The 22,329-nt window shown below is 44.9% G+C and overlaps 1 protein-coding gene across 4 annotated transcripts in view; it reads left to right on the plus strand.

The window, feature by feature from the left end:
* The window catches only part of RAP1GAP2 (RAP1 GTPase activating protein 2), a 1,112,678-nt gene that overhangs the window by 192,694 nt on the left and 897,655 nt on the right, over window positions 1-22,329 (plus strand). The gene's annotated exons all lie outside the window — the stretch shown is intronic.

Raw genomic sequence — 22,329 nt, forward strand, 5'->3', positions numbered from 1 at the left:
AGGATTAATTTTGTGAGGTAAAATATTTCACTGCCCAGGAGATGTGGTATGTTCTGTACACGGTCACACACAAACAATTTTTAAAATGAACTTTCGTTCACTCATGGCCACATGGATCTTTCACTCATTGCTTGAGTATTGTGTCTCGCCGTTAGTCTACTTCCAATCTCCAGCTCCTCAACTTTCTTACCCAGGCTGTTCTCATTTATCTCTGGGTTGTTTTCGTACAACCTCCAAGAACATCTATTGCTGTTCCTGCTCGTGCTCCTTCGGCTGCTGGATTCAAGCAGTGCTACGCCAGTATCGTAACATCGCCTGTTATTGCATTTTATTGCAATGACCAAAACAACGTAATTCTGGCATTTTGATTTTTTTCTCGTTACACCGTTTACCAATCGGATTAATTTAGTTTATTTTGATAGATCTGGCGTTTCTGAACACAGAGATACCAAATATGTGTATTATTATTATTTGTATTATTATTATTGTTTTATTTTCAAAAAAAGGACAAAATGGAGATAATTTGAACTTTTATATCTTTTTAATATTTTTTAAAACATTTTTTTTCCACTTTTTGTTTAGGAGACTTGAAGCTGCGATCATCCGATCACTTGTGCTACGTATTGCCGGGCTTCAACCCCGCTATATGTAACAGAAATGAACATCTCCTATGGGCCGGCGTCCATAGGAGATCTGCAATGACAAGCACAGGGCAGCTGTCATGCCCACCCATCTGTTTCCCGTGATCATGTGACAGGGGCGCCGATGGGCGGGATTTGTGACGTGCTTCCTTTAATCACAAGCTGAATGCCACTGTCAGAGATTGACAGCGGCATTTAACATGTTAACAGCCGCGGGTGTATCTTGATTCCACCCGTGGCTGTTAAGGGTACATGACAGCTGGTCAAATCAGCGGTCATGTGCTGGGAAAGATGCGGGCTCAGTGCCAAAGCCCGCACCAAAATGGGGAGGCAATCTATGACGTGCCTATAAGTCATAGGTCATAAAGGGGTTAAAGGGCAGCATGAATGGCAAATACGGCCCTGGATGTGGGATAACTTAATTGCAGGGATGTTTTCAGACACAATTCTGCATGCTGCAGTTTCTGCTTTCATTTCAGTATTTGTAACACATTCACGTAAAAGCCTTTGCTTGCACAATAGTGACACCATTAAACCTTACTGTGTGACCATGAGAAGTCAGGTTTGTTTGATTCCTGCAGTTTATCGCTCTCGGAATATATACGTGATGTTCGCTGAATTGCTGAGCACTAATAAAATCCAAATATATTTCCCCAAAACTGGTAGGTGTAGGTTAAACCACAGCCAAGGGGTGTAATGCTGGGTGTGCCTTCCTGCGTACATTGAGAGGCTTAACCACAGATGGCAAGAAAGAATGATTAATTACAGTCCAATTTAAGTATGTTAATACGGGCTGCATGCATATAACAATACTATACAAATGTAACTGGTCATAAATGTCACATTTAACAACTTGAAAATAACTGGTTTGAAATAAAAAAATGTTGGTGATACACTTTTGTTACCATTTGCATAAACTACCAATTAGCTGTCAGGTTATGATTGGTAACCCAGGAACTAGGGTTTGAAATGTGTATCAGACTCCAATAATTTATTGTGTACAGACTGCTGGATTTTAACATGATGGAATAATTTTTACTCTTTTAAAACCTATTTCCATTAGTTATTTAAGTCTTTGCATAATAAGTAAGGGCATAATGTAAAGTGGATCTTATGACTCTAGAACTTCTCGTAGTCTTGAAAAATTATTCACCTAATGTCTGAATCTAACCAGAGGCATAGTGTGAATTCCTGGGCCGCAAGATAAAATTTCTAATGAGGTCCTACTTCTTATGAGTCATTAAGGCTGCGTGCCCACGTTGCGGATTACAAGCGTTTTTGATGCGGATTTTCCGCAGCGTAAACGCTTGTAAAACGCTTGTTAATCCGCACCCCATGGTCCCCAATGAGAATCCGCAAGTTCTATGCCCATGCTGCGGATTTTTCCGCAGCATTTATGCTGCGTTCAAAAATCCGCAGCATGTTCATTAATTTTGCGTTTCCGCATGTGGAATTGCCTTATTCAATGCATGAAAAAACGCAAGGCAATTCCGCATATCGAAAACGCGTGAAAAACGCGCGATAAACGCGTGCGGAATTCCGCATGCATTTTTCCGGGAGAGGACATGCGGAAATGAAGCAGAAATTTTCTGCTTCATTTACGCAACGTGGGCACATAGCCTAAGTTTAAGTTCTTATGTGGTGTAAATTCTGCAGATTTTCTACAACAGAAAAAACATTGGAAAAGATGTGGATATGCTATACCAGTTATGGCGAACCTTTTAGAGGTGCCCAAACTGCAATCAATTTATCGCAAAGTGCCAACATGCCAATTTAACCTGAATACTGAGGATTTAGTTTAGAAAAACAACTCATACATTAGCGCTCTATAGAGTCTATAGCAAAGAGCTGGTAAGCACTGAACTCCAAGCCTAAGATACCAGCCGCCGGTTGCAGAGGAGGTCTCTTCTTAAGAATGGAGAGGATTTTTAATCAAAAGTAAAATTGCAAAGTTGTTTGCTTTTACAACCTCTTTGTAATTGTAACCCTTTATCATGATGAGAATAACCCTTTAAGCCAGGGATGTCAAACCGAAATACACAGAGGGCCAAAGTTAGAAAGCTTGGACAAAGTCGCGGACCAACCTTGATATTTGTTAAAAAAAATGTCTACAATTGAGGAAGTTTTTCTTTATGAAATAAAACAATAAACTTTTGGAATTATAGTGGAATAATAGGTTATGTAAGAGCAGTAAAAAGCATATGGCTCAATGGTCTAATTTAAATATGTAATAACAGAGGATAAAAAACATTGAATAAAACAGATAGTAAAGTATGATGCAAACAAAAGTGCCTCCAAACACAGTATGATACCCCCCTCCCTCAATCCCCAAAAAAAGAATGGTGACTAGTGAAGCACTAAAATGCTCGGGTGCTCGATGCTTCGGTCAAGCACATTGGAATACTTGGGTGCTCGATCCGAGCAACGAGCCCAATGTAAGTCTATGGGAAACTCGAGCATTTTTCAGGTGGCTCCCCCCGGTGTTCTGCAGAGGGCCTAAAAATTGCCCAAATCTATGGGAACAGTGCTCAAATGACATGGAAACAGCATGGGGAAGACCCCTGGAAGCATTTCTTACTCCCAGGTCACTGCTGTCAACAACGTTGTCAGAGTATTATGCCACTTTTACGGACTCACAATAAAACATACAAAAATAAAACCAAAATGGATTTTCCTGGGAAATATGTTAAGGAACATCCTTTCCAGGGTAATGACTTGTATATATAGCAAAATAAATAACCAAAAACAAAAATGCTCCTCCACACATTGGGCTATGTTCACACGTAGCGTTTTTGCACTTTTGTATTGTTTTCAACCGTGACAAATGCATTCACCAAAAAATGTCATTTTAACATTTTACAACCTTATCAGGCCATGTGGTGTGTGAGATATCATCAGGCACATAGTGTTTCATTTATGAAGGAGGGACTCTGAAAGTCACAAAGCCTATTTTTATAGGGCCATCAGATGGCCTTTACTATTCTTAAAGGGCCAGCAGTCGGCCCTCACTATTCTTAGAGAGCCATCAGCCGGCTATGTTTTATTGTTCCCATTACTAAAGAGTGGGTCTCCTATACTGTTATTGTGTATGCAGTGAGTGGCAGAGCTGCTCAAAAGTTGGACGCACCCCAATACCGCTTTGAAAAGATGGGCCTCCTGAAAACAATGTTCCCATTATTAGGAAGTGGGTCTCCTATTGTGTTTGCCTATGAGGTGAATGCAAGGGTTGCCAAAAATTTGGAGGCACTCCAATGCCTCTTGGAAGAGATGTAGAGGAGGGCCTCCTGAAAAAAATGTTCCCATTATTAGGAAGTAGGTCTCCCATAGTGTTGGCCTATTTAGTGAATGCAAGGGTTGCCAAAAATTGGGAGGCACTCCAATGCCTCTTGGAAGAGATGTAGAGGAGGGCCTCCTGAAAAAAAAATGTTCCCATTATTAGGAAGTAGGTCTCCCATAGTGTTGGCCTATTTAGTGAATGCAAGGGTTGCCAAAAATTGGGAGGCACTCCAATGCCCCTTGGAAGAGACTTGGAGGAGGACCTCATAAAAATGTTCCCATTAGAAAGGAGCGGGTCTCCTATACTTGGAATGCCCATGCACTAAGTGTATGGGCTGACAAACATTTACCCCTGGAGGGTATACATGAACATACTGTATACATTTTTTTTTCCGGGCATCATAAACACCCATTAAAAAAATTATGTGGGTGTTGCATTACGGACCACGGTCACCCTGGTGATATGGTGGTGGAGGATGAGGATGAGGAGAAGGAGGAAGACAAGAGCAAATAGCCAAAATAAGGAAGCATATACCCATGTGTGGGTGTGAAGAAGTGCATGGGAATACACCTCCCAAAAAAAGACACTGGATTTGAGTTTATGTTATGCTGCTATCATTTCGTGGTGTTGAGAAGTCTGGCCCAATCCAGCCCTTATTCATTTTTATAAGAGTCAGCCTGTCAGCATTTTCAATTGACAGGCGGATGCGCATATCAGTTATAATTCCACCAGCGGCACTAAAAACCCGCTCTGATAAAACGCTGGCGGCAGGGCAGGCCAGGACCTCCAAGGCGTAGAGAGCCAGTTCATTCCAAGTATCCAGCTTGGATACCCAATAATTATATGGCACAGAGGAATCAAGGAGGATGTTGGTACGGTCGGCAAGGTACTCCCTCAGTATCTTCAAAAACTTTGCACTCCTAGTGAGAGTACCCCGCGCCTCAGGGCCTGTGCAATGGGAGGGGCTGACAAAATTCTCCCAGAACTTTGACAGTGTTCCCCTGCCTCTGCTGGATTGAAGTTGTGTCTCTCTCGCCTGTACTCCTTGGTTGTCCAACGAACTGTGACCTCCGCCGCCAGCGTTTTCAGATGGGAATTTTTTTAATAGTTCCGCAACAAGGGCCTTCTGGTACTGCCCCATTTTTGTAGACCTGTCCGCCTCAGGAATAAGAGATATAAAGTTCTCCTTGTAGCGTGGGTCTAGAAGTGTCACCAACCAGTAATGACTGTCACCCAAAATTTTGAGAACGCGAGGGTCATGGGAAAGGCAGCGTAACATAAACTCAGCCATGCGTGCCAGACTGCTAACAGGCAAGACTTCCGTGTCCTCACCAAGAGGATGACTGACCATGCTCTCCTCCTCCTCTCTGTCCTCTGGCCATCCACGCTGAACAGACAGTATGACAGTTGTGCAGGTAGTACTGTGACGCTCACAGCCCTTCCCTGAGAGAAGGGGGTACTCGGAGCCAGGTCAGATGTTTGGTGGGTTGTAGCAGTGGCCTGGACCCGTTCCGTGCCCAGGGACTTCACATTTAAAAGGTTGTAATGGCCTTTCAAGGTTGGTGTTTATTGAGTGGTTATATTGACTACGCCACCTGTGGTGTCTGGTGATTCCCCACCAGCGCTGCGTTCAGTCCTCTGAGGCGGGATGTAGTGGCAGCCGCAGATTATACTACTCCCCACAGGTGGAGCAGGGCCTCAGGGCAGAGAGAACAGGAGGATGGGAACTGTAGTGGGAGATGTGGTGCGGTGTGGTGCTGTGCCGCGTTGCAATAAGAAACCAGAGGCCATAGGGGTAGTCTTCCAAGCTTTACTCATGGTAGAATGCACAGCTGCAAGGCTTCTCCCTGCTCCTCACAGCGCGCTGCGGCCACCAGGACCGGGGGTCGACAACCTCCGGGTAATTCAGATGCTTTGATCAGGACCCTGCACCAGAGTGTTCCTAGACTTTTCCCACTAGGTCCTCTCCTGTCCGTGTGTGGTACGTGTACTAAGGCCGGGTCTCCCTCTGGACTATGCACAGAACAAGGGTATGGGTGGCGAATCCACTCCGTCCGTTACCCGGTGGGATACACTGAGCCTCCGGGCTTCTCCGACTAAGACTTAAAGTAACAGAGTCAGATAACGGGGGCCGGTACCCCTTTTGCAGCAGGAATCCCTCTGACTAGGCCAGAATAGTGAGGACAAGTGGTGTATACCGCTCCGTCTGCATCCCCCTGGGATCCTTTTTCCCATGGAACTTGTCTCCTCTGCTCCCCTCCAGGCCTTCTTGGGTAGGGACCTTGACCGGGTAGAGACAGCAGTTAACTCTTGCCCGCTCCTCGACTCAAGGCCAGAGTATGAGGACCGTGTCCCCATCAACTGCAGGTTCACACAGAAAGCCACGTTCAGTGATGAAGATCACAATCAAAGACCATAAGCCCAAGATGGCTGGTTATAAAATATGAATTTTTAAGTGTAACCTAAATGTGCGTCCTCCACCCTCACCCACTACATGGTTCCCCCTTACTTTGGTTCCCCCCATCTCCACTTATCCCGGCTGGGGCAGCACCCTGGTGCCTATAAGCCCCCCCTTAGGTGGGAGAGGTGTAGTGTTGGATGCAGAGATGGGGTCCTGTCAGCTGCACCATCCTTACCTCGAAGGAGAGATACCACATCTCATTAAAGAGATGCAGTACCCCTGTGGCGACCGAACCCCCAGGGGCACCACAGTACCGTCTATAGCGCATGAAACTAGCTCCTGTTCTTCCTCCTCCTCTTCCTCATCACCCAATCCACGTTGGTATGAGATGAGCCTGGGCTGAGTGTAATCACCCTGTATGGTTCCTCGCTCCATCTCATTGTGCTCCGCCTGCAATGCATCCTCTTTTGATTGTGAGCAGAGAGCATTTCAGAAGACAGAGAAGCGGGATGGTGACGCTAATTATGGCATCATCGCCTCTCACCATCTTGGTGGAGTCCTCAAAGTTTTGGAGGATGGTACATATGTCTGACATCCATGTCCACTCCTGAGGTCTTATTTGTGGAGTCTGAACTGAATACCGATGGCCTTGTTGATGCTGCTACTCAACAATTGCCCTCTTCTGCTCACAACTCCTTCCCAACACCTGCAGTGTAGAGTTCCAAAGAGTGGGGACATCACACACCAGTCTGTGAGCCGGAAGCTGCAAACGCTGCTGAAACACAGTCAGGGCGGCGGAAGCTGTAGGTGACTTTCTAAAATGGGCACACAGGCGGCATACTTTAACAAGCAGATCCGGCAGCTCCGGGTAGGATTTGAGAAACTGCTGAACCATGTGGTTAAGCACATGGGCCAGGCATGGTACGTGTGTGAGCTCGCCTCGCCTCAGAGTCGCCACCCGGTTCCGGCCATTGTCACACGCGACCATGCCTGTCTGTAGGTTCAGCGGTGTGAGCCTCTGATCTGCCTGCTCTTTCAGAGCTGTCCACAACTCTTCAGCATTGTGCGGTTTGTCACCTAAGCATATTAGCTTCAGCACAGCCTGTTGCCGCTTGGCCGAGGCAGTGCTGCAGAGCTTCCAGCTTGTGACTGATGTGGACATTTCGGAGATGGAGGCTGAAGAGGAGGAGGAGGCTGAGAAGGATGAGGTGCAGGAGCTGTAGACTGTGGGGGCAACCCTGATTGACCTAGGGCGTGCAATCCTTGGTGTCAGGAGGACGTGTTCCATCCCAAGGTCTGACTGGGTCCTGGCTTCCACTATGTTAACCCAGTGTGCCGTCAGCAAGATGTACCGCCCCTGTCCACAAGCACTTGTCCACGTGTCTGTGGTTAGGTGGACTTTCCTGGTAACTGCGTTGTTGAGGGCACGGCTAATGTTTTGGGACATGTGCTTGTGTAATGCGGGGACGGCACACCGAGAGAAATAGTGGCGGCTGGGGACCGAGCACCAAGGGTTTTCCGCCGCCTTCAGGTTGCAGAATTCTTCCATCTCCACGAGCCTAAAAGGCATCAAGTGCAAACAGTCGTGAAATGTGGGAATTTAGTAGTGTGGCCTGTGGGGCGTTGGCTGCGTATTTGCGCTTGCGTTCCAAGGACTGGGGTATGGACAACTGAACGCTGCGCTGGGACAAGGACGTGCTTCCTGATGCTGCTACTTGAGAATGTGCAAGGACAGGTGCAGGGCAGGAGGCATCTTTGCATGCACCATGGACAGGGGATTGGCTTGCATGCACAACAGCGGAAGAAGCAATGGTGCCACCCGCAGACACTGTTCCTGGACCCTGGGGTTCGACCCACAAAGTCTGGTGCTTTGCTGCCATGTGCCTGATCATGCTGGTGGTGGTCAAGCTGCTAGTTTTGCCACCCCTGCTGATGCTGGCCTGGCAGGTGGTGCAAATGGCCTTTTTGGGGTTATCGGCAGAGTCTTTAAAAAACAAACAGTATAATGGGCACAAAAAGTCCTCTATTCAGTACAATAGGCACAAAAAGTCCTCCATACAGTATAATGGGCCCACATAGTCATCCATACAGTGTAATGGGCCCCACATAGTTCTCCATACAGTGTAATGGGCCTCACACAGTGCTCCACACTATATAATGGGCTCCACATAGTTCTCCATACAGTGTAATGGCCCCATATAGTGCTCCATACAGTATAATGGCTCCATATAGTGCTCCGTAAGGTGTAATGGGCCCCATATAGCGTTCCATACAGTGTTATGGGACAATAAAGTGCTCCATACAGTGTAATGGGCCCCGCATAATGCTACTTACAGTGTAATGGGCCCCGCAAAGTGCTCCATACAGTGTAATGGGCCCTGCATAGTGCTTCATACAATACAGTGGGCCCCAGATAGTCCTCCATACTGTATAATAGCCCTACACAGTGCTCCATACTGTATAATGGCCCAACATAGTGGTCCATACTGTATAATGGCTTCACATAGTGCTCCATACTATATAATGGCCCCACATAGAGCTCCATACAGTATACTATAGAAGGCAATGCAGTACCCTATATTATAGTGGCCCCACATAGTGCCCCATACTTTATAATGGCACCACATGATAATCCATACTGTATAATGGCCCCACATAATGCTCCATACAATATAATGGCCCCACATAATGCTCCATAAAGTATAATAGGGCACTGCATTGCATTGCCTCCCATACAGTATAGTGGCCCCACGTAATGCTCAATACTGTATAATGCCTCCACATGATGCTCCATACTGTATAATGGCCCCACATAGTGCTCCATACAGTGTAATGGCCCCACATAGTCCTCCATACAGTATAATGGCCACACAGTCCTCCATACAGTATAATTGCCCCACATGATGCTCCATACTGTATAATGGCCCCACATAGTGCTCGATACTTTATAATGGCCCCACATGATGCTCCATTCTTTATAATAGCCCCACATAGTGCTCCATACAGTGTAATGGCCCCACATAGTGCCCCATACTGTATAATGGCCCCACATAGAGATCCATACTGTATAATGGCCACACATAGTCCTCCATACAGTATACTGGCCCCACATGATGCTCCATTCTTTATAATAGCCCCACATAGTGCTCTATATAGTATAATGGCCCGCATAGTTTTCCATACTGTATAATGACCCCACATAGTTCTCCATATTGTATAATGGCCCCAAATGATGCTCCACACTGTATAATGGCCCCACATAGTCCTCCATACAGTATAATGGCCCCATATAGTGATCCATATTGTATAATTGCCCCACATTGTGCTCCATACTGTATAATGGCTTCACATGATGCTCCATACTGTATAATGACCCTACATGATGTTCCATACTTTATAATGACCTCACATGATGCTCCACACTGTATAATGGCCCCACATGATGCTCTATACTGTATAATGGCACAAAACAATGCTCCGTACTGTATAATGGCCCCACATAGTGCTCCTTACAGTATAATGGCCCCACATGATGCTCCAGATTGTATAATGGCCCCACATAGTGATCCATACTGTATAATGGCCCCACATAGTGCTCCATACTGTATTATGGCACCATAAAGTGCTCCATATGGTATAATGGCCACACATGATGCTCCATACAGTATAATAGCCTCACATGATGCTCCATTCTGCATAATGGCCCCACATAGTTCTCCATATTGTAATATAGCCCCGCATGATGCTCCATTCTTAATAATGGCCCCACATAGTGCTCCATACAGTATAACAGCCTTCATAGTGCTCCACACTATATAATGGGCTCCACATAGTGCTCCATACAGTGTAATAGGCCCCACATAGTTCTCCATACTGTATAATGGCCCCATATAGTGCTCCATACAGTATAATGGCCCCATACAGTGCTCCATACGGTGTAATGGGCCCCATATAGCGTTCCATACAGTGTTATGGGCCCACATAGTGCTCCATACAGTGTAATGGGCCCCACATAGTGCTACATACAGTGTAATGGGCCCTGCATAGTGCTCCACACAGTGAAATGGGCCCTGCATAGTGCTCCACACAGTGTAATGGGCACTGCATAGTGCTCCACACATTGTAATGGGCCCGACATAGTGCTCCATACAATACAGTGGGCTCCAAATAGTCCTCCATAAAGTATAGTAGGCCCCAGAGAGTCCTTCATACAGTATAGTGGGCTCCACATAGTGCTCCATAGTGTATAGTGGGCCCCACATAGAGCTCCATACGGTATAATAGGGCACTGCTTTGCCTTCCATACATTATAGTGGCTCCACATAGTGCTCCATACTGAATAATGGCCCCACATGATGCGTCATACAATATAATGGCCCCACATAGTGCTCCATAAAGTATAATAGGGCACTGCATTGCCTTCCATACAGTATAGTGGCCCCACATATTGCTCAATGCTGTATAATGCCTCGACATGATGCTCCATACTGTATATTGGCCCCACATAGTGCTCCATACAGTGTAATGGCCCCACATAGTGCTCCATACTGTATAATGGCCACACATAGTGCTCCATACTGTATAATGGCCCCACATGATGCTCCATACTGTATAATGGCCCCACATAGTGCTCGATACTGTATAATGGCCCCACATGATGCTCCATACTGTATAATGGCCCCATATAATGTTCTATCCTGTATAATAGCCTCACATGATGCTCCATTCAGAATAATGGCACCACATAGAGCTCCATACAGTAAAATAACCCAAAATAGTGCTCCATACACTATAATGGCCACACATGCTTCATACTGTATAATGGCCCCACATAGTGCTCCATACAGTATAATGGCCCCACATAGTGCTCCATACAGTATAATGGCCCCACATAGAGCTCCATTCTGTATAATGGCGGCACATGATGTTCCAAACTTTATAATGACCTCACATGATGCTCCACACTATGCAATGACCCCACATGATGCTCAATAGTGTATAATGGCCCTACATAGTGCTCTATACTGTATAATGGCCCGAAACAATGCTCCGTACTGTATAATGGCCCCACATAGTACTCCATACAGTATAATGGCGCCACATGATGCTCCATACTGTATAATAGTCCCACATAGTGCTCGATATTGTATAATAGCCCCGCATGATGCTCCATACAGTATAATGGCCCCACATAGTGCTCCATACAGTATAATGGCCCGCATAGTGTTGCATACTGTATAATGGCCCCACATAGTTTTCCATACTGTATAATGGCCCCACATAGTGCTCCGTACAGTGTAATGGGCCTCACACAGTGCTCCACACTATATAATGGGCTCCACATAGTGCTCCATACAGTGTAATGGGCCCCACATAGTTCTCCATACTGTATAATGACCCCATATAGTGCTCCATACAGTATAATGGCCCCATACAGTGCTCCAAACGGTGTAATGGGCCCCATATAGCGTTCCATACAGTGTTATGGGCCCACATAGTGCTCCATACAGTGTAATGGGCCCTGCATAGTGCTCCACACAGTGTAAAGGGCCCGACATAGTGCTCCATACAATACAGTGGGCCCCAGGTAGTCCTCCATACAGTATAGTGGGCTCCACATAGTGCTCCATACTGTATAGTTGGCCCCACATAGAGCTCCATACAGAATAATAGGGCACTGCATTGCCTTCCATACATTATAGTGGCCCCAGATAGTGTTCCATACTGTATAATTGCCCCACATGATGCTCCATACAATATAATGGCCCACATAGTGCTCCATAAAGTATAATAGGGCACTGCATTGCCTTCCATACGGTATAGTGACCCCACATAGTGCTGAATACTGTATAATGCCTCCACATGATGCTCCATACTGTATAATGGCCCCACATAGTGCTCCATACAGTGTAATGGCCCCACATAGTGCTCCATACAGTGTAATGGCCCCACATAGTGCTTGATACTGTATAATGGCCCCACATGATGCTCCATTCTTTATAATGGCCGCACCCACATAGTGCTCCATACAGTATAATTGCCCGCAGAGTGTTCCATGCAATATAATGGCCCCACATAGTTTTTCATACTGTATAATGGCCCCACATAGTGCTCCATATTGTATAATGACCCCACATAGTGTTCCATACAATATAATGGCCCCATATAGTGCTCCATATTGTATAATTGCCCCACCTAGTGCTCCATACTGTATAATGGCCCCACATGATGTTCCATACTGTATAATAGCCTCACATGATGCTCCATTCAGAATAATGGCACCACATAGAGATCCATACAGTATAATGACCCCACATAGTGCTCCATACAGTATAATGGCCCCACATGCTCTATACTGTATAATGGCCCCACATAGTGCTCCATACAGTATAATGGCCCCAGAAAGAGCTCCATACAGTATAATGGCCCCACATAGTTCTCCATACTTTATAATGGCGCCACATGATATTCCATACTTTATAATGATGCTCCACATTGTATAATGGCCCCACATGATGCTCAATAGTGTATAATGGCCCCACATAGTGCTCTATACTGTACAATGGCCCGAAACAATGCTCCGTACTGTATAATGGCCCCACATAGTGCTCCATACAGTATAATGGCCCCACATGATGCTCCATATTGTGTAATGGCCCCATATAGTGCTCCATACTGTATAATGGCCCCACATAGTGCTCCATACTGTATAATGGCCCCAAATAGTGCTCTGTATTGTATTATGGCCCCATAAAGTGCTCCATATGGTATAATGGCGATCAATGATTCTCCATACTGTATAATGGCCCAACATAGTTCTCCATACTGTGTAATGGCCATGCATAGTGCTCCATACTGTATAATGGCCCTGCAGAGTGCTCCATATAGTATAATGGCCCCAAATAGTGCTCTGTACTGTATTACGGCCCCATAAAGTGCTCCAAACTCTATAATGGCCACACATGATGCTTCATACTGTATAATGGCTCAACATAGTGCTCCATACTGTATAATGGCCCCCATAGTGCTCCATACTGTATAATGGCCCTGCAGAGTGCTCCATATAGTATAATGGCCCCACATAGTGCTCCATACTGTATAATGGCCCCACATAGAGCTCCATACAGTGTATAATGGCACCACATAGTGCTCCATACTGTATATTGGCCCCACATGATGCTCCATACAGTGTATATTGGCCCCACATAGTGCTCCATACTGTGTTATGGCCCCACATAGAGCTCCATACAGTATAGTGGCCCCACATAGAGCTCCATATTGTATAATGGCCCCGCATAGTGCTCCATATTGTATAATGGCCCCAAATAGTGCTCTGTACTGTATTACGGCCCCATAAAGTGCTCCAAACTCTATAATGGCCACACATGATGCTTCATACTGTATAATGGCCCAACATAGTGCTCCATACTGTATAATGGCCCCCATAGTGCTCCATACTGTATAATGGCCCTGCATAGTGCCCCATACTGTATAATGGACTCACATAGTGCTCCATACTGTGTAATGGCCCCACATAGTGCTCCATACTGTATATTTGCCCCACATAGTGCTTCATACTGTATATTTGCCCCACAAAGTGCTCCATACTATTTAATGGCCCAACATAGAGCTCCATACAGTATAATGGCCCCACATAGAGCTCCATACTGTATAATGGCCCCACATAGTGCTCCATACTGTATAATGGCCCCACATAGTGCTCTGTACTGTATTATGGCCCCATAAAGTGCTCCAAACTCTATAATGGCCACACATAATGCTCCATACTGTATAATGGCCCAACATAGTGCTCCATACTGTATAATGGCCCCGCATAGTGCACCATAATGTATAATGGCCCTGCATAGTGCTCCATATAGTATAATGGCCCCACATAGAGCTCCATACAGTGTATAATGGCCCTACATAGAGCTCCATACAGTGTATTATGGCCCCACATAGTGCTCCATAGAGTGTATAATGGCCCCACATAGTGCTCCATACTTTGTAATGGCCCCACATGGAGCTCCATACAGTATAATGGCCCCACATAGAGCTCCATATCTCCATATTGTATAATGGCCCCACATAGTGCTCCTTACAGTATAATGGCCCCACATGATGCTACAGATTGTATAATGGCCCCACATAGTGATCCATACTGTGTAATGGCCCCACATAGTGCTCCATACTGTATTATGGCCCCATAAAGTGCTCCATATGGTATAATGGCCACACATGATGCTCCATACTGTATAGTGGCCCAACGTAGTGCTCCATACAATAATAGCCCCACATGCTCCATACTGTATAATGGCCCCACATGATGCTCCATACAGTATAATAGCCTCACATGATGCTCCATTCTGCATAATGGCCCCACATAGTGCTCCACACAGTATAACAGCCTTCATAGTGCTCCACACTATATAATGGGCTCCACATAGTGCTCCATACAGTGTAATAGGCCCCACATAGTTCTCCATACTGTATAATGGCCCCATATAGTGCTCCATACAGTATAATGGCCCCATACAGTGCTCCATACGGTGTAATGGGCCCCATATAGCGTTCCATACAGTGTTATGGGCCCACATAGTGCTCCATACAGTGAAATGGGCCCCACATAGTGCTACTTAAACTGTAATGGGCCCTGCATAGTGCTCCACACAGTGCAATGGGCCCTGCATAGTGCTCCACACAGTGTAAAGGACACTGCATAGTGCTCCACACAGTGTAAAGGGCCCGACATAGTGCTCCATACAATACAGTGGGCTCCAAATAGTCCTCCATAAAGTATAGTAGGCCCCAGAGAGTCCTTCATACAGTATAGTGGGCTCCACATAGTGCTCCATAGTGCATAGTGGGCCCCACATAGAGCTCCATACAGTATAATAGGGCACTGCTTTGCCTTCCATACATTATAGTGGCTCCACATAGTGCTCCACACTGAATAATGGCCCCACATGATGCGTCATACAATATAATGGCCCCACATAGTGCTCCATAAAGTATAATAGGGCACTGCATTGCCTTCCATACAGTATAGTGGCCCCACATAGTGCTCGATGCTGTATAATGCCTTGACATGATGCTCCATACTGTATAATGGCCCCACATAGTGCTCCATACAGTGTAATGGCCCCACATAGTGCTCCATACAGTGTAATGGCCCCACATAGTGCCCCATACTGTATAATGGCCACACATAGTCCTCCATACAGTATAATGGCCCCACATGATGCTCCATACTGTATAATGGTCCCACATAGTGCTCGATACTGTATAATGGTCCCACATGATGCTCCATACTGTATAATGGCCCCATATAATGTTCTATCCTGTATAATAGCCTCACATGATGCTCCATTCAGAATAATGGCACCACATAGAGCTCCATACAGTAATATAACCCCAAATAGTGCTCCATACAGTATAATGGCCACACATGCTCCATACTATATAATGGCCCCACATAGTGCTCCATACAGTATAATGGCCCCACATAGAGCTCCATGCAGTATAATGGCCCCACATAGTTCTCCATACTGTATAATGGCGGCACATGATGTTCCAAACTTTATAATGACCTCACATGATGCTCCACACAATATAATGGCCCCACATGATGCTCAATAGTGTATAATGGCCCTACATAGTGCTCTATACTGTATAATGGCCCGAAACAATGCTCCGTACTGTATAATGGCCCCACATAGTACTCCATACAGTATAATGGCCCCACATGATGCTCCATACTGTATAATGGTCCCACATGATGCTCCATATTGTATAATAGCCCCGCATGATGCTCCATACTTTATAATGGCCCCACATAGTGCTCCATACAGTATAATGGCCCGCATAGTGTTCCATACTGTATAATGGCCCCACATAGTTTTCCATACTGTATAATGGCCCCACATAGTGCTCCATACAGTGTAATGGGCCTCACACAGTGCTCCACACTATATAATGGGCTCCACATAGTGCTCCATACAGTGTAATGGGCCCCACATAGTTCTCCATACTGTATAATGGCCCCATATAGTGCTCCATACAGTATAATGGCCCCATACAGTGCTCCAAACGGTGTAATGGGCCCCAAATAGCGTTCCATACAGTGTTATGGGCCCACATAGTGCTCCATACAGTGTAATGGGCCCTGCATAGTGCTCCACACAGTGTAAAGGGCCCGACATAGTGCTCCATACAATACAGTGGGCCCCGGGTAGTCCTCCATACAGTATAGTGGGCTCCACATAGTGCTCCATACTGTATAGTGGGCCCCACATAGAGCTCCATACAGAATAATAGGGCACTGCATTGCCTTCCATACATCATAGTGGCCCCAGATAGTGCTCCATACTGTATAATTGCCCCACATGACGTCCATACAATATAATGGCCCACATAGTGCTCCATAAAGTATAATAGGGCACTGCATTGCCTTCCATATGGTATAGTGACCCCACATAGTGCTGAATACTGTATAATGCCTCCACATGATGCTCCATACTGTATAATGGCCCCACATAGTGCTCCATACAGTGTAATGGCCCCACATAGTGCTCCATACAGTGTAATGGCCCCACATAGTGCTGGATACTGTATAATGGCCCCACATGATGCTCCATTCTTTATAATGGCCCCACCCACAGAGTGCTCCATACAGTATAATGGCCCGCAGAGTGTTCCATGCAATATAATGGCCCCACATAGTTTTTCATACTGTATAATGACCCCACATAGTGTTCCATACAATATAATGGCCCCATATAGTGCTCCATATTGTATAATTGCCCCACCTAGTGCTCCATACTGTATAATGGCCCCACATGATGTTCCATACTGTATAATAGCCTCACATGATGCTCCATTCAGAATAATGGCACCACATAGAGCTCCATACAGTATAATGACCCCACATAGTGCTCCATACAGTATAATGGCCCCACATGCTCTATACAGTATAATGGCCCCAGAAAGAGCTCCATACAGTATAATGGCCCCAGAAAGAGCTCCATACAGTATAATGGCCCCACATGCTCTATACAGTATAATGGCCCCAGAAAGAGCTCCATACAGTATAATGGCCCCAGAAAGAGCTCCATACAGTATAATGGCCCCACATAGTTCTCCATACTTTATAATGGCGTCACATGATATTCCATACTTTATAATGATGCTCCACATTGTATAATGGCCCCACATGATGCTCAATAGTGTATAATGGCCCCACATAGTGCTCTATACTGTACAATGGCCCAAAACAATGCTCCGTACTGTATAATGGCCCCACATAGTGCTCCATACAGTATAATGGCCCCACATGATGCTCCATATTGTGTAATGGCCCCACATAGTGCTCCATACTGTATAATGGCCCCACATAGTGCTCCATAATGCATAATGGCCCCAAATAGTGCTCTGTACTGTATTATGGCCCCATAAAGTGCTCCATATGGTATAATGGCGATCAATGATTCTCCATACTGTATAATCGCCCAACATAGTGCTCCATACTGTATAATGGCCCCGCATAGTGCTCCATACTGTATAATGGCCCTGCATAGTGCTCCATATAGTATAATGGCCCCACATAGTGCTCCATACTGTATAATGGCCCCACATAGAGCTCCATACAGTGTATAATGGCACCACATAGTGCTCCATACTGTATATTGGCCCCACATGATGCTCCATACTGTGTATATTGGCCCCACATAGTGCTCCATACTGTGTTATGGCCCCACATAGAGCTCCATACAGTATAGTGGCCCTACATAGAGCTCCATATTGTATAATGGCCCCGCATAGTGCTCCATACTGTATAATGGCCCCAAATAGTGCTCTGTACTGTATTACGGCCCCATAAAGTGCTCCAAACTCTATAATGGCCACACATGATGCTTCATACTGTATAATGGCCCAACATAGTGCTCCATACTGTATAATGGCCCCCATAGTGCTCCATACTGTGTAATGGCCCCACATAGTGCTCCATACTGTATATTTGCCCCACATAGTGCTTCATACTGTATATTTGCCCCACATAGTGTTCCATACTATTTAATGACCCCACATAGAGCTCCATACAGTATAATGGCCCCACATAGAGCTCCATACTGTATAATGGCCCCGCATAGTGCTCCATACTGTATAATGGCCCCAAATAGTGCTCTGTACTGTATTATGGCCCCATAAAGTGCTCCAAACTCTATAATGGCCACACATAATGCTCCATACTGTATAATGGCCCAACATAGTGCTCCATACTGTATAATGGCCCCGCATAGTGCTCCATAATGTATAATGGCCCTGCATAGTGCTCCATATAGTATAATGGCCCCACATAGAGCTCCATACAGTGTATAATGGCCCTACATAGAGCTCCATACAGTGTATTATGGCCCCACATAGTGCTCCATAGAGTGTATAATGGCCCCACATAGTTCTCCATACTATGTAATGGCCCCACATAGAGCTCCATACAGTATAATGGCCCCACATAGAGCTCCATATCTCCATATTGTATAATGGCCCCGTATAATGCTCCATACTGTATAATGGCCCCACATGATGTTCCATTCTTTATAATGGCCCCATGTAGTGCTCCATACTGTATAATGGACTCAAATGATGCTCCATACTCTATAATTTCCCCACATGATGCTCCATACTGTATAATAGCCCTACATTAAAAAAATAAAAACAACAATTCACCTCTGCCTGTTCCAACGCTGATTTTGTCTCTTCATATATCCCAGTCCTACCTGTGGGCATGCGCACCATCTCCTCAACATTGCCGTCACCACTCTCCTCAGCCCACATGCCATCGACGTCATCACTAGTGCTGCCACCCTCACCCTCCTCAGCACGTGCGCTGACTGATGAGGGCACGCAGCTTGATGGGAGGGTGCGCGTGCAGAGCACGGAGAGTGGCCATGGCGCTAGTGATGATGAGGATGGTGTGCGGGCTGAGGAGAGTGGCGGCGGCGATGGCAGTGCTGAGGAGATAGCGAACATGCCCACCGGGAGGACTCTGCGTGCCATAGGTTCGCCACCACTGTCCTATATATTTCACCCTTTGCAAGGCAAAAAGGTGAAAAACGCAAGGACATCCACAGGATATAATGTTGTGGATTTGAAATCCACAGAACTTTTACATTTATGCTGCAGATTTCTTAATCAGCAGAAGAGAAAAATTTAAAGCACCACTCCAGCGTTTTTTTGTATTTCCGCACTGAAGTGGTGCCACTAATGAAAGTTACATGACCCTAGTCTTATACTTATTTCAGCCAGTGTCTTCAGCTTTTCCCAATGCCGCCATCTTGTGACCGAAACTCCTGACTGACCGAAAGTCAGAGGTATTGGTCACAAGCTCTCAATGCAAGTCTATGAGACCCTCGTTCTGGCTCTTATAGACTTAGATTGAGTTGTGTCTTCTGTATTGCTCAGCAAACACAGGAGCGATCCCGCAGGTCACAAACTGCTGGAGACTAACCCAAGCAGCACCAATAAAAAATGAAGATGGCGGCTGGTAAGTGTATTACTGGGACAGGGAACTTAAATTAGTGACACTACTCCAGAACTGCAATAACAGAAAAACATTGGATTGGTGCTTTAAGGCCCCCATATATATTACACTAAAGTTGGCAGAACCCGTCGATATAGGCCAATAGTCTAACATGTATGGGTGACTCCTGACAGATGATGGCAGGGGAGAAAAGGGTCAGGCAGTTTAAATTTCAATGCCTGGCCCCTTTTCTATTCATGAGCTATGGTGCTGCCAGAGGTATCTGGCGGAGGCTTTCTCGGCTCTCACTTTCGAAAATAAAAGAATGGTCGGCTGAGCTGAGCAATCATGTGTATGGGGGAATTGGAAGAGATAGCTGTCTCCTGAATTATCATTTGTCCAATTATAATTCTCAGAGATTTATTTTTCTAGTACAAGAACAGTTTTTCTTTTTCCATTATAGCAGATCTGTGGGGGATGGGTAAATCTTCTTGTATAAAATTAACTTAAGAGAGTAGATCTAGACATTTGCACTGAGATCTACAGTTAACTAGATGAAAAAATGAGAACCCTTAAAAATGCAAATTCATTGGAGTCAAGTATAGCTTGGCATGTTAAAAGAAAGGCACATTCTTAATGGATGGTGCTTTAATATCCTATTGTAAAGCTGGCAAGTAGCCGGATGCTTAAAGTTTTAGAGAAGAAGCCAGTAACTCTTATAAATAACTGCTATATATAAAGCTTCTCCATTAGCGTTAGTGAACAGACTATTAAAAATTGGCAAAAAAAATGATTCATGTTACCTTTGTCATGAAAATATCTAGACTTTCAACAAGTACAGTGCCCAGAAATAGGGATTACAAACTTAATAAGAGAAGTTCTGAAAGTGAAAACTAAACCAATATCCAATGCCAGACAGCAAAGTCTTTAGCAGTTTAGGAGAGCTGTCACATAATTGTAGTAACATTTTCCCTACTAAACATAAATCGTAAAAATGTGACAGGACACAGAAGCTGCACCCTCAGACTCCTGACACAGGATTGCTGCAAACATTCTTCCAGTGTGATGTGCTGGTGTCTAAATATCCATCTGTGTACTATATATTAGTGTTTATCTATGCTATACAGTATGTATCAGTGTCTATCTATGCACTATGTATCAGTATCTACAGTTAGGGATCAGAAATATTTGGATAGTGAAACAAGTTTTGGCATTTTAGCTGTTTACCAAAATATATTCAATATACTGTTAAATAATCAATATGGGCTTAAAGTGCAGACTTTCAGCTTTGCTTTAATTTAAGGTTATTCATATTCTAATTGGAGTAAGGGTTTAGAAATTACAGCTCCTTAATATGTAGCTGCCTCTTTTTCAAGGGGCTAAAAGTAAATGTACAATTATCAGAAAAGCTCTTTAATGAGCTGCATGGCCTTTTCCCTCATTAATTCATCATCAATTAAGCAGGTAAAAGGTCTGGACCTGATTCCAGGTGTGGCATTTGCATTGGAAGCTGTTGCTGTGAACCCACAACATGAGGTCAAAGGAGCTCTCAACAGAAGTGAAACAGACAATCATTAGGCTGACAAAAAAGAAGAAATCCATCAGAGAGATGGCAGAAATATTAGGAATGGCCAAATCAACAGTTTGGTACATTTTGCAATATACTTTCCATGGTAAAGAAAATCCCCTTTACAATATCCACCCAAGTGAAGAACACTCTCCAGGAAGTAGGTGTTTCAGTATCTAAGTCTACCATAAAGAGAAAACTTCATGAGAGCAAATACAGAGGTGTCACCACAAGCTGCAAATCAAAATCAGCCTTAAAAATAGAAAGGCCAGATTGGACTATCTATTAATAAGCTAAATAAGCCAGCCCAGTTCTGGAAAAGTATTCTTTAGACATCTGAAACTAAGATCAACCTGTATCAGAATGATAGGAAGAAGAAAGTATGGAGTAGGCCTGGGACGGCTCATGATCCAAAGCACACCGCATCCTCTGTAAAAAATAGTGAAGGCAGTGTGACAGCATGAGCATGCATGGCTTCCAATTTCACTGGGTCACTAGTGTTTATTAATGATATGACTGAAGACCGAGGCGGCTGGATGAATTCTGAAGTGTACAGGGCCATACGTTCTGCCCAGATTCAAGCAAATGCAGCAAGGTTGATTGGACGGCGCTTCACAGTCCAGATGGACAATGACTCAAAACATACTGCGAAAGCAACCCAGAAGTTTTTCAAGGCAAAGAAGTGGAATATTCTGCAATGGCTGAGTTAATCACCAGATCTGAAACCCATCGAGCATTTCACATGCTTAAGACAACTTAAGGCAGACAGACCCACAAACAAGCAACAACTAATTAATCGTGCTATGTAGTTTGTTTTTGAAAAAGAGCTTGGTGGGGTCACGAAACACATAAAAATAAAAACTACAAAATTGCTATTCCTCTATGGAACTGCTTTCTTTATACAGCAGCATAGTCTACTATGAA

The sequence above is a fragment of the Phyllobates terribilis genome, unplaced genomic scaffold, assembly GCF_046119375.1.
Source record: "Phyllobates terribilis strain yellow unplaced genomic scaffold, ASM4611937v1 Scaffold_2__4_contigs__length_985480577, whole genome shotgun sequence".
NCBI classification, from domain to species: Eukaryota; Metazoa; Chordata; class Amphibia; order Anura; family Dendrobatidae; genus Phyllobates; species Phyllobates terribilis.